At 38.8% G+C, this 18,520-nt stretch overlaps 1 protein-coding gene and 1 long non-coding RNA gene across 5 annotated transcripts in view; one reads left to right on the forward strand and one right to left on the reverse strand.

Moving 5' to 3' along the window:
* FGF1 (fibroblast growth factor 1) overlaps positions 1 to 18,520 on the reverse strand; it is a 167,411-nt gene that overhangs the window by 110,750 nt on the left and 38,141 nt on the right. The gene's annotated exons all lie outside the window — the stretch shown is intronic.
* LOC130458226 (uncharacterized) overlaps positions 1 to 18,520 on the forward strand; it is a 124,211-nt gene that overhangs the window by 45,687 nt on the left and 60,004 nt on the right. Inside the window, exon 3 of one of the 2 annotated variants that reach the window (XR_008917334.1) lies at positions 14,552 to 14,603. The exons of the other annotated variant lie outside the window; for it this stretch is intronic. This is a non-coding gene — a long non-coding RNA (uncharacterized LOC130458226). The remainder of the gene's footprint in view (positions 1 to 14,551; positions 14,604 to 18,520) is intronic. 2 annotated transcript variants of the gene reach the window in all.

Consider the following 18,520-nt stretch of genomic DNA (forward strand, 5'->3'; position numbering starts at 1 on the left):
CCTAAGAACAAGGGCCTGGACTCCAGCTCAGCAGAAGCTGGCACTAATCCTGGCTCTAGACATGGATTTATTGGGACTAATATTTTGTAGGGAGTAAATTAAATTGTGAACCTAATCCCTGTCCCACTTCACCACCCCCACAGACCAAGGTGATGATGTAAAGAGGATTATGTGATTATACTTTCAAAGTGTTGAGGGAAACATTTATACTTTCTCCTTGCGATATATATATATATATATATATATATTTTTTTTTTAAACCCTTACCTTCCGTCTTGGAGTCAATACTGTGTATTGGTTCCAAGGCAGAAGAGTGGTAAGGGCTAGGCAATGGGGGTCAACTGACTTGCCCAGGGTCACACAGCTGGGACGTGTCTGAGACCAGATTTGAACCCAGGACCTCCCGCCTCTAGGCCTGGCTCTCAATCCACTGAGCCACCCAGCTGCCCCCTCCTTGCAATATTTTTGAAGTATTCCTTTCTAAAAAGCTATTCACTGTTAGAAAGTGAAATGGAACTGAGGTGATAATTATTGGGCCTCTAAAATGGAAAGAACACACCTAGTGGGGTCTTGAGACAGTGGCAAAGAAAATGAACACCCTAAAGCCTCCTGGTTTCTAAGAACCCTGAGGGAGTAATGTGTAAGAGGCTTGGCCCTCAGAGAATGGGACCAGAACCACCATGTACTCATGGGCCTCAAGGAAAACTCTAGATAAGGAACCTCCAGCTCTAGCTTAGTCACACACCAATATCTCTTCAATTATTTAAAAGGGTTTAATAATATTCTCTTTTCCACCCACAAAGTAAATTTTTATATTTTGATTCATTTTCATTAGAAATATAAGGAGATTGCTACATAGTACTTTGAGGTTGGTCTTATATGTGAGTAAGAAGGAATATTGTACAGTGTTAAAACTCCAAAGCGACCAAGGAAATCGTGCTCCCTAGCTCTGGAGAGCTTCCACAATCTGACCCACCAGACTTCCACATTATCTGTGCTACAGCCAAACTGGGATGGAGTCTATGAATTCTGACCATTGCCCTTTCATGTGACTTGACCCACACCATCCCTTACTCTGCGAAGGGTCTCCATCTCCCACTTGGCCCTCAGATGAGTTCCTAACTAACCTTTAAAAAACAATTCAAGACCAGCATTCAAATCTGTTCTAAGATACTTCCTAGCTGTGTGACCATGGGCAAGTCCCTTAATCCCAGTTGCCTAGCCCTTATTTCTCTTCTGCCTGAGAATCAGTTCTTAGTATTGATTCTAAGAGAGATGAAAACTTTTAAATTTTTTTCAAAAATAAAATAAAAATTCAAATGCCATCTCCTATAGGACATCTTCCTGTTTCTTCCCCAACCCCAGCCTCATCATGGTTTCCTTTACTGGATAATAATAATCTTCTCCATCAGCTCGTGGTTTAGTAATGCTCTTACACATTTGTTTTGTAATACTGGGCAGTATAGCTTTCTGCACTGATATCTTATGTCCTCCCCTTCTCTCCCTCTCCCTCCCTCTGATTATAAACTACCTGTGCACCGAGTTACTTACAAAATGTTTATTGTAATTTATTGTAGGAAAAGTTTGTTTAAAGTAGCACTTGAAGACAGTCTGGTCTAAACCTAAGAGGTGGCAGTGTATGAAATGATAAGACAACAGGCTTTAGAAGCAGAAGACCTGAGTGCAGATCTAACTTCTAATGACTGTGTGACCTTGGACAACTCACTTTGCCTCCCTTGACCTCAGTTGAAAAATCAGGCTACTGGATTTTGAGGTTCTTTGCAGCTCTACCCCAATGATTCTATGAGAACATGGAGGGAGGCCATGGGGTAGATTGGAGTAAGCACTGGCTCTGTCCAGATCTGGTACTTAAGTTCTATGTGGCCTTGGGAAAGTCAATTAACTTCTCTAGGCTTTGGTCCCTCATCTGCAAAATGAGATCAGACTGGATGCTCTCTAAGGCTCCTTCCGGCTCTCTAGCTATGAATCTATGATGCCATGATTTGGTTTTGAATTCTGTTTCAGCCCTGAATGATCTATGGGACTCACCCTGCACAAGTAACTTCACATTTCTGAGCCTTAGAGTTTCCTCATCTATAAAACTCAGTGGTGAGAGGAGATGGTTTCTAAGGTCATTTTTCATTCTAAAAGTCTATGATCCATGATCCATCCACTGCTGGATTGGTAACTAATAAAGTTGGAATCTTGGCATTAGCTCTTACGCCCATGGTCATTTTGAGATCACCCTGGGGATGCTTTTGTTGTCAACATGTCAATGTCTTCAAAAGGTCAAGTTACATGGTGCTGATCTGATTTGGAACCTCGGAGACCCTGGCTTCCAACTTTCCTTTGACAGCCTTTGATTGGGCGATCCCTGAAGCCTCACTTCTAGAGAAAAAATCTCGAGAAGTGTCCTTGAGGACTATGTGCTCATTCATCATGAAAATTTCCCTGCATACCTATCTCTTCCTCTCCTCTAGCCATGAAGCTGCTGCCACTCCTTGGCTCACCTCCCACTTCTTCCCCTCCTGCCTTTGCTCTTCCTCCCCTGGCCCCAATCCTTGTTGACATGGTACTTCGCAGAGGGCACCATGCAGACTTGGAAACTATCCGCCTGTATTCACAAAGGCACGTCTGTCTGGAGCCCAAAGAGGACAGAGCCCAAAGGGAGGTTGGGTTGGGAGAGGGACCAGACTCAGCACCACTCCCCTAATTCAAGGAAACAGACAAGCCTAGTTCAGAAGGCGAGAAGAAATGGGAGGAAAGAGAGAGTACCCTTCCTTGTTAAAACTTTTGTCTAGACATTTGGGTTCTCCATTTCAAATAGGAGTGGGTTGAAGGGAGAGAAATCAATTGGGAGTCAATAAGATGCTTCTCTATCTTTTGCCCCAAGATGATAGGTGGGTTTTTTATATTGTATTTTATTTATTTTGCCAATTATTTCCCATTTACATTTTAATCTATTTCAGGAGCACTCAAGAATTTGAAGGTCAATACAAGTTTGGCATTTCTGATGCAGATGAAGAAATTAAGAAATTTTGGCAAATTAGGGAAAAAAAACAAGTCAGTAAAGTAGGAAGCAGGATAGATTCTAAAGTAATCCTGAGAGCTAAGAGAAAATGCTTATCAAGGGCAAAGTAAAGTTTAATATGGGCAGATAGAAGACATAAAACAATCATAAAGATAAAAAGTGAATAAGGACTATGGAGACTCAATCTCAACAGCATGTCTGGCTACAAATGGATCACAAAGTAAATAAGAATAATGAATTCAATTTACATTATAGTAGAGTGAATTAATGATATGTTAGCATATCAACCAGGAATTAACCCTTCTGTTTTCTTAATGTCAAGTAGGCCTCATTAGAAAATCATGTTATTTGAATAGAAAGTGTATGTAATATTTTTTATTTTTTAAATTATTTTTATTTTAATAATACATTTCCAAATAGGTTTTTCCCAAGTTAGATGATCCAAACAATCCCTTCTTTCCTCCCTATTCCCAGAGCTGGCAAGCAAATCAATATGGGTTATATATGTATTATCCTGCAAAACAAATTTCAAAACATAAGATTAAAATGAATATCCAATAACTCCAAGTATTATATTTTATAAGAGTTATTAATAATCACTTGAAATAGAGGAAAAGGAAAAGCCTAAGTAAAGAGCAGTTTACCGGACCACAAAGGTAGGAGAAGAACCCACAAGGGCAGGGCTAACAGAAACTTCTCTCCAAAACATAAGGATGTAATGTGAGGATGAAAGTAGGATTCTGGGAAATGAAATCCTGGGGTACAAAATTCTAATTATACACATATTATTCTTTTTGTAAGTGAAATGATAGGTGTTTTAAAAGCCCTACTATTTAATTAAATAAGTAGAAGAAAAGGAATCCAAGAATCAAGAGATTTAGAATTTGAAGGGACATTAGAACTCACAGGATCATTGACTGAGAACTAGAAGGGATCTCAGAGGCCACCTAATCTGACCCCTTCATTTCTCAGATGGGTTAGGGTTAGGGTTAACAACTCGTCTTGTTGTTATTGTGTCATTTCAGTCATGCCTGACTCTTCATGGCCCCATTTGAGTTTTCTTGTTAAAGATACGAGAGTAGTTCTCTATTTCCTTCCCAGCTCATTTTACAGATGAGGAAACTGAGGCAATCAGGGTTAAGTGACTTGTCCAGGGTCAAATAGCTGAAATATCTGAGGTCAGATTTGAATTCAGGGCTTATATTATCAAATGACTATCAAAGAATTTCATTTTAGTTCCCAATCTGCTTCTGCCATGCTGGGTAAATCCTGGTCAATTCTTCAGCTTCTATGTGCTGGACTTGGAATTAGGAATACCCTAGTTTAAATCTTGTCTCGCACTTCCTGTGCGACCTTAGATAAGTCACTTACCTCTGTGAGCCTCAGTTTCCTTATCTATAAAATTGGGTACTAGTACTTACTTCACAATGTGAGGTTCAAATGAGGTAACTTATGTACAGTACTTTGCAAACCTTTACAGTCTTATGTACAAGCTAGTTACTGTTATTATTTTTTGCAAAATGGAAACATTTAAGGTGATGGTGGAGAAGTTCTTGGTGTCCTAAAAAGCAGCTGTAAAACTAGATTAGGGGAGACAAAGAAAGGAGTGGTAGTCCTTTCCAGTACTTTGTCTGAAGTTAGTGGGAGTATAAAGAATTATTTAACTCTTGTTTTGGGCCCAGAAATAACTTCCCAAAGGCGATTTATAATCTCTAGTCCTCCGTGGGGACATCATGGTCTTGGGGGCAAGGTATTACACACACTGTGATCATCTGGACATTTCTCATAATTAAGCAATACTGGAATAACTTGGCCCAGCCTTCAGAAGCATTTAGTAACATTTCAGCTCTATGACTGTGGTTTTTTAAATCTCATTAGAATTTTAAGAGACAGCCAAATCTCAAACGCCAGGAAGTGATACAATTGGAAAAGTTACTGAATTTGGAGTCTGAGGAGCTGGGTTTGAATCCTGGCAAGTCACTTAAGGGCCTCAGTTTCCTTACCTGTAAAAATGAAGAGAGTTAGACTAGAGGGCCTCTTATGTCTGTTCCAGCTTCAAAAACTATGATCCTAAGTAGGATGATTCTCAGGGCTCAATCCAGAGCCCTAAGGATATCAATTCTTTTGAAGCAACTAGTTCTAATCTGATCAATAACTTTTAGCAACATCAGAGTTGAATGTGCAATGAATTTGGAGGCTGAAGACATGGGTTCAAATTGTCGCTTCAGAATCTATGCCTATGGTCTTGGTCAAGTCATTTATCTCCCCCCTCAGCTTCTCATTTGTTAAGGTTGGATTTTGTGTTTTGTAAGGTCTCTTTCCAGGAGTGTGTTATGAAATGTATAACAACTAGCCCTCAAAAAACAAAGTACATAGAGGATAATTTTAAATTTAATCTGCATTACTAGAATTTTCTCCATCATTTTCTGAAATATAAATAATCTATAAAATGATAAGTCCTGATTTATAACATACAACTATTTCTAAGATACAAAATGCTCACACTGAAAAAAATTTAACAATTAAGTTGCAGTGGTCAGATTCAATGACTCCAGCCCATGAATGTCTTTTCCAACCCTAAAAGCTTAGAATCTAGATTAGGCAAACATCTTGATTTATTCTATTAGTTAGCCCTTTAAAAAATAATAAAATGTCATCATGGTATTGTTGTTGTTATGGTTGATGAATCAAGTCCAACTCTGTGGCCCCAATTGGGATTTTCATGGCAAAGATACTGGAGTGGTTGGAATGGACAAGGAAACCGAAGCAAACAGTGACTTGTTCCAGGTCACACAGCTAGTATGTGTCTGAAACTAGATTTGAACCCAGGATCTCCCATCTCTAGGCCTGGTGCTCTATCTACTTCACCATTCAGCTGCCCTTGTCATCAGTTTCTATTCAAATGCTTGAAATTTGGGCCAATATAGGGTTGTTATAAACAGTTCTTTTTTAAAAATGTCAACATCTAAAATACATTGTTATAAACTTGAGGAAAACAAATGGAAGTTTCTTTCTCTCTCTTTTATTTTTAAATCCTTACTTTCTGTCTTAGTACCAACTCTAAGACAAAAAGGCAAGGGCTAGGCAAACAGGGTTAACCAATCTCACACAACCAGAAAGTGTCAGAGATCAGATTTGAAACCAGGTCCTCCTAATTCTGGTCCTGGTACTCTATCTAAACGCCCCTAAGAATTTACCAGGAGGTTCTTTGTTGTTTAATTGTGTCTGGCTCTTCAGGACCCCATTTTGAAGGTTTTCTTGGCACAGATACTAGAATAGTTTGTCATTTTCTTCAATAGGGTTAAATTACTCGCCCAGGATCACAGAGATAGGAAGTATCTGAGGCTAGATTTGAACCCTCGAAGATCTTCCTGACTTCGGGTTGTAAAAATAGACTCAAATCCAGGACTTCAATCCCCAGAAGCCCTTGATCCACTTCCCCAGAATGCCCTCTAATCTCACTGAATTCTCACCTGGGCCGAGAGCGAGATGGGGTATTTAAACCTGGTTGTGAATAGGCTCTGTTCTCTTTTTTGGACTTCCATTTTGGAGCAGACGCGTACACATGCTTTCTTATTCTGTATTTCTTTAAATCCTTAACCTTTAATAAACCTCATAAAAATAATACTCCTTGCAGAGAGAACTAATTTCTACCTGCCTCAGTTTCCTGAAATTTTAACTGTTACAAGGTCTGGCTGAGTTTCAATGACATTTATAATATCACAACATCACAAATCTAGATATGTAAGAAACCTCAGAAGCCAACTAGTCCAACCCCTTCATTTTGCAAATCCAAGAATCGAGACCCAGAAGAGTTAATAAATTTGTCCAGGATCACACAAATCTCAAATAACAGAGGTGGATTTGAACCCGGGTCTGATTGCAAATTCAATTCTCTTTCCCCTCTTCCATACTGCTCTTATGGATTCTGCATGAACTTGTAAAGTGTAATAAGTCTAGAAAATAATAACTTTCTTTTCAAAGGAAAGATAAAAAAATATTTAATCCTCTGGGCTAAGGAAGAAATAAAGTCACATGCCAATATGTTAAGATATCAGACTATCAAGTCTAACAAGGCATAAACTGTTAACTCAGCCACTAAATCGGCAGTTTTTAATCTGAGGGTAAAAGATTCTTATCTATTTCAGCAAAAGCCTTTTGTTACCTTACTCCATACTTCATAAGGTTATCGTGAGGATATCTATGACTTTAAAGTGTCACAGAAATGCATTATTAATATTTCCCAGTGTTCTCTTCCTGATACATTGCTCCTCAGATCCTGGACAGATTCTCAGGACTGATTTCACTATGTCCTGTCTGCCTGAATAAATCCAATGGAGAATACTTTCAGAAGAGACAGCTCAGGGACAGAACAGGAGCAGGATTCTACCCCAAAGGACTGACCTTAAATAGAGTGATTCCTCTAACATAAAGGGAGGCTTTTCCTAACTCATTCGCATGTACTACTGCATTGCATCAGCCTTAACCGATCCTCTGCAACTCAGAACAAATCCTACTTTTCTATAAAGCCCTCTCTGATCAGCCAAAATTCTTTGTTCCTCTCCCAGACCTCAGGACTTCTAATTGGCCTCTTTGCCTCGAGTCTCTCCCCCTCATTAATCTGTCTTGGACACAGCTGCCAAAATGCTTTTCCTAAAACTTAGCTCATAGAAGGTCACCCCCACCTCTGCTCAATAAGCTCTAATGACTCCCTATGGTCTCTACAATATAATCCATACTTCTCTATTTGATTTTTAAAGCTAGTGGCATACTGTTAAATGTATAAAAACCAGTTCTCTGGAGGGGAAATGAGTGCACAATACACTTTGAAGTTTAATCTGCCTTATTGACATTTTCTCCATCACTTTCTTAAGTCTCATGTTCAGTTGTGTCTGACACCTCGTTTCAAACCATTTGCGGTTTTCTTGGCAAAGATACTTCAGTGGTTTGCCATTTCTTCTCCAGCTCATTTGACGAATGAGGAAACTGAGGCAAACAGTTGTGACTTGCCCAGAGACACAGAGCTAGTAAGTGTCCGAGACCAAATTTAAGCTTTTTTAATAATTACCATAAATCTGTGAAATCAATCATTAACTAGTTTTCTTTTTTTTGCCATTTGTTTTGATGTAAAACAATCTGTATTTTTGGCTATATATAAAACAATCAATATGAAACAAACTATAAAAAAATCTTTCTGTACCCTACATAAAAAGTTGATGGTAATTAAAAAAAATGGTTTACTGAAGTTCTGGCTAGTTAAAGAATTATTAACAAAGGTTTATAGCAATCAAGCCAAAATGTTTACCACTGGTCTGTCAGCCAGCATTAATCATTCACTATGCTCTGGCTACTAATAAAGATCACAATTAAATAGTTCCTGTCCTCTAGAAGTTTTCATTCTATTATGAGAAACAACATATCCCTGTATAGTATATATAGAATATATTATTGTTCAGTTGTTTTTAAATTGTGTCTGACTCTTCATGACCCCTTTAGGGACTTTCTTGGCAAAAGTACTGCCATAGTTTGCCAATTCCTTCTCCAGTTTGTTTTACAAGTGAGGAAAATGAGGCAATCAGATTTAAATTACTTGCCCAGGGTCACACAACTATTAAGTGTTTGAGGTCAGATTTGAATTCAGGAAGATAAGTCTTTCTGCCTTCAGACCCAGCACTCTATCTACTAGGCTGCCCAGCTGCCCTGCAGAATGTTTACAAGCAAAAAAAGATTATTTCCATTGAAGAGAAATGAGCAGCTTGCAGGGAAGTGAATCAGGAGAATACCTCACACAAGAGGTGGTGCTAGAACTAAATTTTGAGGGAAGCTAGGGATACAAAGAAATAGGGTAGCACGGGAGGGCATTCCTGTTGACGTGGGAGACAAACCTGTGCAAAACCCCTGAAATAAGGGAAGCATAATACCATGGCTGTATAATAAAGTCATGAAAGGAAATAAGGTATGACTGCTAGAGGTGGTTGGGTGGGTTGGTCCCAGACAGCCAACTGTTATATTTTCAGTAGAAGTATTTGTGTCTTAGAAATCAGCAAACTCTACAAATTTGGACTTGGTTTATTGTTCTGTGGATTGTCTAGACTTAAGAAAAGGAAAGTAGATGGTGCAGTGGATAAGAGAGCCAGATCTGGAATCAGGAAGATCTGAGTTCAAATCTGACCTCATATACTGCTTAGCTGCATGACCCTAGGCAAGTCACTTACTTCTGTTTGTCTCAGTTTCTTTATCTGGAAAATCAGCTGGAGAAGGAAATAGCAAATCACTCTAGTGTCTTTGCCAAGAAAATCCCAAATAGGATCATGAAGATTTGGGCATGACTAAAGAAAACTGAACAATAAATTGATCAGATAATAAATTAAGAGATGTATTTCTAAGAGGCAGCTAGTCATGCAGCGGATAAAGCACTGGACTCAGAGTCAAGAAAGCTTGAGTTCGAATCTAGCCTGCAATATTTACCAACTGTATGATCCTGGGCAAATCACTCAATCTCTGCCTCCATTTCCTCAAATGTAAAATGGGGATAACAATAACACCTACTTCCTAGAGCTGTTGGGAGGATCAAATAAGATAATATTTTTGTTAAAAGCACTTAGCACAATACCCAGCACATAGCAGTAATTCTAAAAATGCTGACTAATGATATAGAATGATATAGATGATATATAGATGATATAGAACCACCTGCCTTGGAGTTATGAAGACCTCTGATACAAACTAGCTGTGGGATAATGGGCAAGCCATTTGTCTCATCTAAGAAACTAAGTTATAAATGAGTTGCGGATGCTCATGTAAAGGAAGAATTCCCGCACTGGTTAATTCACATTTGGATATAATAAAATAGGGCTGAGACTTTCAGGGTATATCCTGAATTTAGCAAACCTTCAGCGATTTGACACAATCTCATTAGGAGGTAGAAGTCGTGGGGCAAGGGAGGGCAATATCTGGGAAAGAACATCAGATCTCTAGTCATAGGATTTGGCTCCCACTCGCTTACTTCCCATGTGACTGAGCAAGTCACTGAAGTTCTAGGAACCTTAGTTCCTGGGTTCAAATCTGACTTCAGACACTTCTTAGCAGTGTAACCCTGGGCAAGTCACTTCATCCCCATTGCCTAGTCCTTACCGGTCTTTTGCCTTAGAATAGTGATTCTAAGGCAGATGGTAAATATTTTTTTTTAAATAGCTAATATTTATATGGTGCTGACTGTGTACCAGGCATTATGCTCTATGTATTTTACAACTGTTATCTCATTTAATCTTCACAACTACTCTGGAAGATAAAGGTTATTATTATCCCCATTTTACAGATGATGAAACTGGGGCAAACAAATAGATGTTAAGTGATTTGCCCAGGGTCACATAGTTAGTAATATCTAAGGTCACATTTGAACTCAGGTCTTCCTGACTCCATGTCCAGTGCTTTATCCACTGTACCAAAAGATTTTCTATCATCAAACCAAGGAAGCACCTAGGAGGACCTATGGGCAAGTCATTTACCCTAGCTTTTTTGCCTTAATTCACTGAAGAATGTAATGGCAAATCACTCTTTTCTTTGGTCAACTCAAAGATGGTCATGATCAAATCAGCATGGTCAAATTAAGATTGAATTACACTCATTCACTGCAAATGACTGAGGCTGGAACAGAGATGCAATACATATTTCCACATAATCAGTTTGCTTTATAATCCTGTGTATTTTATTTTAGGCATTTTTAAAAATGCATTCTGAGAGGAGATCCATGGATTTCCCCTCTGGCCAAGGGACTTGAAAAAAGCGAAGAGTCCCTGGTCTGGAAGCAGGGAAAAAGGTCTCTGAGCAGCGGAAGGGACTCTTGCCTATAGAGCTGAGGTCAGAGTTGAAACCCTTTAAGTCTGTCTAACCCTAGCCAGCCTTAACTGGGAAATATGAAAGGCGCAGCCCAGGCAAATGGGAAGCATTAGAAATATATCTCATCCAATTTCTGTTTGTTTTCTAAAGAATAAGTGATAAGAAGATGCCAGATTTATTTGGCCAAGGATCCAAGAATTCATTCCCCATCCTTTGTGTTTATATGGTGGTAGGTACTGGGAGAAACCTTGTTGTTATTATTCAGTCATGAATGACTCTTTATGACCCCATTTGGGGTTTTCTTTTTCTTTCTTGTTTTTGTTCTTTATCTTATTTTTTTTAATATTTTATTTTCCCAATTACAGTTTTTAAACATCTGTTTTCCAAAATTATAAGATCCAAATTGTCTTCTTTCCTCCCTTTATTCCCCCTGTCTGAAATGATAAACAGTTTGATTTGGGTTATACATGTATGATCATACAAAATATATTTCCATATTGGTCAGATTGTGAGAGAATACTCATATAAAACCAAAACCCATTTGGGATTTTCTTGGCAAAAATCCTGGAGTAGTTTGCCATTTCCTTCTTCAGCTCATTTTATAGCTAAGGAATCTGAGGCAGTCATGGTTGAATGACTTGCCCAGGGTCACACAGCTAATTAGTGTTTGATGCAGGGTTTGAACTCAGGATGAGGCATTTTCCTGATTCTAGTCCTGGTGTTCTATCCACTGTGTCTCCTAGCTGCCAAGACTAACTAAAAGTCATCTAATTGAATCCCCTTCCATTATAGTTGAGAAATCTGAGACCCATTGGGTTTAAGTGATTTCCACAATGCCACATAGGTAGATAGTGACAGAGCTAAGATTCTAGCATAAAATTTACTTCTGATTCTAGATCTAAGTTCTCTTTCCATGATGACAAGCCAAATAGAAGAATGGGATTCATGAGGTTGGTGGTGATTGCTCTCAGACATGGATGATTAATGTTTAGTCTTCCTACTCCCAAACCAGAAAAGACTTTGAGCTCTGCCTTAGACAGCCCCGGTAAAAGCTGTTTCTAGCAAGATTAGTGATTTTTCCTCCTCTGCTTTTTATGACAAGTTATCCTGGAAATCCCACAAGAGTAGGTCTGGCTGTCATTTTTACTCCCAAGCCAAAGCCAGAAAGAGTAGAAGGAGCCAAAGAGAAGTACTTTGTTTTAAAGAGAAAATGGTTTTGTTTTGTTTTATTTTATTTTACAAACCAGAACAGAAGAGGCACATACCCAGCAAAGGCTTGACTCCACTTCCAAAAAGCATCCCAGTCTACTAGATGAAAAAGAAGCCTGGACAACAGTATTCCAAAAGACATTTATTAAACACCTACTATATATACATAGTACTACACTGGGTTCTGGGAGAGCTAGCTACCAAATGTAGGAGAATGCAAACTCCTTAAGGACAGAGATGATTTTTTATTTTGTCTTTGTATCTCTAGCACCTGAGAAATGGCCCCGGAATCAGGAAGACTTAGGGTCAGATCCTGCCTCTGACAAATACTGGCCATGTAAGAGTACTTAGGTGGTGTGATAGATGCACAAGACTTGCAATCAGGAAAACTCATCTTCATGAATTCAAATCCAGCCTCAGACACTCATAAGTTGTGTCATCCTAGGCGAGTCATTAAACCTTATTTCTATTAGTCCCTTATCTGTAAAATAAGCTGGATAAGGAAATGGGTAAACCTCACTCCAAAACTTTGCCAAGAAAACACCAAATGGGGTCATGAAGAGTCATTTACAATTGAAAAGACTCAACAGCAATAATCCCAGGCAAGTAACTTAATCTTTCAGTGTCCTATATAATTCTTAACCATAAATTGTAGAGCAAGTACTAATTGGCAATTGAATGAATGAATATATATTTCTTAAGTATTTACCACAAATCAGGCACTTTGTTAATCTGGGTATACCAAAAGAAAAATCCTGAGAGTCTAGCTCTTCAAGAGCTCACACTTTAATTGGGGGGAGATAACATACCAAAATAAGGTCAGTTATCAGGCAACTGGGAAGTCCCGGGGATCTTGTGGGTTCACAGTAGGACAAACAACAAGGTCCAAGGGTCCTAACCAGCAACAGCTCAGTGCAAACACTGTAGAAATCTTAGAAATGATCATAAACAAAAACCCAATCCAGTAAACCAATAACTATTCTGCAACTTTTAGACTTGGGCATTGAGAGGTCTAATGGCTTCACCAGGATCATAGTCCAAAGAAGAACTTAAACCCAGGTCTTATAGATTCCAAGGTCAGCTTTCTATCTATTATAGCATGTTATAATAATATTTATTATATACCTAGCTATAATATTTAACATATGTAATAATATATTATATTATATATAATATTTTCTACCTCTCACTGACATGTAGTAGGAATTTACTAAATGCTTGTTGAATGAAAAGAAAATGCAAATCCCTGTCCTTGGGAAGTTTAACAGCTAATAATAATAACAATTGCTACCATTTCTATAGTGGTGTAAGATTTCCAAAGTGTTTTATATATATCTATCTAATCCTCCCAAGTGGAAGATAGATGCTATCATTATCCCCATTCTATAGATGAGGCAACTGAGGTTTGGAGAGATACGACTCACCCAGTCACATAGCTGGTGAGTACCTGAGGCAACATTTGAACTCAGGTCTTCCTGACTCCAGATCTTGCATTATACTTAGCCCCTGTTACAAGTTTACAGTTTTGTAAAAAGAATTTACAATTTAGCAGACCTAAGTTTTGGCTCTTGTATCAATCAATTAACTCTAAGACTTTAGACCTTAGTTTTCCCTTATGTCCCACTGGTATTATCATATCTACTCTTCCAAGGAGATGTCAGAGATAATCCAAGCACTTCAAAAGGGAGATGCTGATTAGATATCTCCTTGGGGGATTATTACTACAATTTCTGGTTTGTGTCTAGTTGGAGATGTCCAGGTTGTGAGGCTGGTCTTTTGAGGTCTTTTGACCAAATGGGCTAGCCTGAGAGGCTTGTTCTTCCTGGCAGAGTTGCCTTGAAACTCAGCTTTCATTTGAGCCTATCTGTTGGCAGATGAATGTGGAGGGAATGACCTGCTTGAGCCTAGTGTTACAGATGAAAGTTTAAAAATAGAACCTTTGGGTGGAGACAGAAGTCCTTACAGTGGGCAAACCAGAGGGAAAGAGGGAGAGATAATGAGAAACATGAGGCACTCAACCCCCAGTCCAGCAGGATGTGGGGTTGGCCAGGAAGGGAAGAAGATATTCACTCCTGGAATAGAATGACCCAGGGTGCCACAATGATCTGATTAGTCTAGGGCTGCTAATCAGGCAAAGAGCTTTCTTCTCTGAGTCCACAAAGCATCCAACCTAGATTATGCTTCCTCCTATAGCAAGAAGTAAGCAGCAAAAGGGAGGAAAACTATACAAATAAAATTATACAAATGTATTTGTGATTCCCAAAATAGACACAAAGCAAAAGCGGAATTAAAAGGGTTTTGAGAGCTGTTTCATTTGCTAGCTTTGCAACCTGAGGCATGCCTTAGTCTTCTCATCTGGAAAATGGAGACAATAATTATTGTCCCAGCCATTGGTAGGAGTAAAGTATTTTCTGAATCTTAAAGTCCTCTATAAGAATGAAATGTTATTAAAAACCACGATTTTGATCTCAGATTAGCCTGTGGAGCAGAGGTTGGAGCAGAAGGAGGCACAGAAGGAGCCTTGGTAAGTTAAGACCTCTCTGGCTCACCTTTTCCTGACTCCCCTCAGGGCCTTACACAATGTGAGAGCTGAATCTTCCACCCAGGGTGGGGTCACGCTGGGATTCCCAAGGTGTGGAGCTCTATTCCCTCCATCTCAGCAGCTTGGCTGGCTTCTTCTCAGCTGCTAAGAAGGGTTGGGTGGGTCAGTGGGTCAGGAGAAACAACTTGAATATTGCCTTGGAAACCACATCCCCTCACTTTCCCTTCCATGGACTCCTTCCCACCCTTAAATCAGCTGTTCTGTGTTCAACCTTGATTGGACAAGAGGAATGGGGTGGGAGGAAAGAATTGGTATTCTCATCCATTCCTGGGAAAGAACAATTCTGTAGATTTGTTAAAAGGACCAAACTCTTCAAATTGAAGTAGTTTTAAAAAGGGGGGGAAGGGGGCTCAGTCCACAGTGACCAGTAGAAACAAGTTAAGGAGATTATAAGAGTAATTGATAAAACTCTTCAAAAAGTATAGACTTGGGCAGCTTTTAAAGTATGTGTTATGGGGGCAGATAGGCAGTTCAATGATTTGAGAGCCTCTGGCCATCCTGGGTTCAAATCTGACCTCAGATACTTCCTAGCAGTGTGACCCTGAACAAGTCACTTAACCCCCATTGCTTAGCTCTTGCCACTCTCTTGTCTTTGGACCAATACATAATATTGATTCCAAAACAATTTTTTAAAATATAAAGTCTATGATATCTCTGTGCTGCTTCTAGGGCTAAGGGATGTCCTAAGGTTGCTCCACAGCCAGGAGTGTTTTGTGAGCCCTCTAAAATGTTGCTGTCAACAGGCTTTCCTGGGAATCACATCCATTCGTGTGAAATAGTGAGGCCACCATGTTGTTTGTGATATACATTATAAACCTCTGTGGTTCATTCTCTGGTGACTTTAAAATTTAAATCCAGTTATTCTCCCCTCTGGCTGGTCTCTGATCATATATGACATTGTGTTTGTGCCTTTGCATCAGCTCTCCTTCATGCCTGGAATGTACCTTCTCCTCAGATCAGCCTCTCTAGTTTCCCTCAAAACATAGTACAGATGTCACAATCCTCGAAAGACCTCTCTGCATTCCCTACATCCACTATACCCTCCTAGATTATAAGCTCTTTAAGGAAAAATATTATTTGGGGGTGATTTTTTTTTCTTCATATTCACCATGCTTAGAATATAAGGCATTGTCTATATTGTTGTTCAGTAGTCAGACTCTTCAGGACTCCATTTGAGATTTTCTTGGCAGAGATACTAGAGTGGTTTACCATTTCCTTCTCCAGCTCATTTGACAGATGAGGAAACTGAATCAAACAGGGTTAATTGTCTTGCACAGGGTCTCACAGCTAGTAAGTGTTTGAGATTAGATTTGAATTCAGAAAAATAAGTCTTTCTGACTCCACTCCCAGTGCTCTATCTACCACATTACTTTTATTATTTTTTTATATTTGTTGTTTAGTCTTTTCAGTTGTATCTGACTCTTTGTGACCCAGTGTGGAGTTGTCTTGGCAAAGATACTGGAGTGATTTACCATTTCCTTCTCCAGCTCATTTGACAGATTAGGAAACTGAGTCAAACAGGGTAAAGTGTCTTGCCCAGTATCCCACAGCTAGTAAGTATCTGAGACCAGTTTTGAACTCAGAAAGACAAGTCTTTCTGATTCCAAGCAGTGCACTCTATCCACTCTGCATATAGCCTTGTGTATAGCAGGCTTTTAATGGCTGTTTGTTTAATTGAAATGTTGATAGTTTTATTTCATGTTAATATGTCTTTCAAAGAGTATTTAATATTTGTAAAACCGAGTATCTTGCATATCTCTTGTTTCTTTTCATGATCCTATTCTCTTTAAAAATGATTTATGCATCTTTGGAGAGGAGGGCACAGATGTCACGGGGAGGTCAGAGGAACAAAAAATCTATATACAGTGCCCTGAAAACCTAACTACTATATCTGTAGCCCAAGGAGAAATCTGAAATCTTTTTGTAATTTGGGTAAAAGTCTCCAATTCTCATAATCCTAACAGGCTTAGAGTTGTTTAATCTATCTAGGCTTCAGTTTCCTTCTTAATGAAATAAGAGTAATTGAACTAGGTGATTTCCAAGTTTTCTTTCCAATTCCAAATTATATGATCCTGTGATACTTTTATCATTATTTGACAGGAAAACGCCTTCCTTCCTTCTATTTTCTTAGACCACTTTGTCTGATTTTTCCCTTGCTCCACCCTATCCCCTACACTCCTGAGCTTTTATTATAATTATAAAACATCTATGAACATAGAATATCTTTCCAGTAGAATTTAAGTGTCTTGATTGTTTTAATTTTGTCATTGTATCCTCCACATCTGGCCCAGTGCCTTACATATATTTAACTTTTTGTGGGATGGGCTGGGATGAGAGTTAGAGGTATGATTAGATCAATGAAGGGAATTCCAGAAGGGAAAACTCATCTTGCCCGTGTAAATCTGTAGCTCTTTTGAGGGACTCAATGGCATCACTATAGTCTCTCATTAGCCATCAGAGGCAAGTCTTGAGCTCAGAACTTTCCAAATCCACACTAACTCTCACACCACATTGTTTCTCACCTTGTACATGGTAGGCACTTCATAAATAAATATGTGCCAGGCTGAGGTTCACAATTTCAAACTAAGTGAAAAACCTCATTATTTGCTATGAATTCAAGCCTAGTAGAACTCTAATCCAAATTGCTAAAAGGTGTCAATCATATCTGTAGCAGCTCTTAGTTAGACTTCTTTCCTATGGTTTGTATATGCTGAGAAAGTTACTACAGGATAATGGTCTGCCTTTGGAAAGAAAAAGGTCCCATAGGAGTCCAACTTTAAAACTAGGGCAGATGTTTAGAAAAAGCACTGACCAAGGTTCAAATCCCACCCTGGATGCTTATTATTTGTATGATTTTAGTTACTTAACTTAATTTCCTTATCTCTTAAATGAAGTATAGAATAGAAGGGATGAACTAGATAACCTTTCAGTAATTTCCCAGTTCTAGGCTGGATGACTCTATGATCCCTTCTTCTAGAAATGCAAGACAGGCTGTAACAGTCTGAAGACCATTGTTTACTATTGATGGCTGCTGAGAAAAACCTAAAAGTCTAACAAATTTGCAAAGATCTCTGCAGGGACCTCTAGGACAGACAGTATAACCATTAGGGTCAAAATAAAGGCAAGAGAACCTCTGGTCACTCCAAACTACACATATGTTCTCTTCCAGGAAATAGTGGTTCTAGGTCAATGGTGGGCAACCTTTTGAGCTTGATATGTCAAAATTCTCCAAAAAAACCAAGCATAACTCAGGTGGTGTGTCACTTCGAGGAAAAAAACATCCTTCTTGGCATGTGGCCCCATACTTCTCTATATGCAGCCACATGCAGCCACATGTCATCAAAAATGGCTATGTGTGTCAGTACTGATATGCGTGTCATAGGTCCACCATCATGGTTCTAGGTAATTAGTTTTTCCTTTTCTTTAAAAAAATCTACTTAAACATAATAAATAGTAATAATCTTATGATGAAAATGCTATCCACAGCCAAAGAAGGAAATGTTGGAGTCAGATCAGAGTGAGCCATCTGCTTTATTTCCTTCATGAGATTTCTATTTTTTGTGTGATGTCTTCTATCATGACATGAGCAATATGGAAATATACATTGCGTGAAAGAACTGATATAACCTATATCAGATTATTTACCATCTTGGAAGTGGGGGGGCGTAAGGGAGGAGGGAGAAAATCTGAATTCTAAAATGTCAGAAATCAATTGTCAAAAATTGGTAACTAAACTTTTTTTTTTTAATTGGGAAAATAAATGGTAAGAATAAATAGCCAGCATTTATATAGTGCTTTAAAGCATGCAAAGCACTTTCCATATGTTATCTCATTTGGGC

This window comes from Monodelphis domestica, chromosome 1, assembly GCF_027887165.1.
Source record: "Monodelphis domestica isolate mMonDom1 chromosome 1, mMonDom1.pri, whole genome shotgun sequence".
NCBI classification, from domain to species: domain Eukaryota; kingdom Metazoa; phylum Chordata; class Mammalia; order Didelphimorphia; family Didelphidae; genus Monodelphis; species Monodelphis domestica.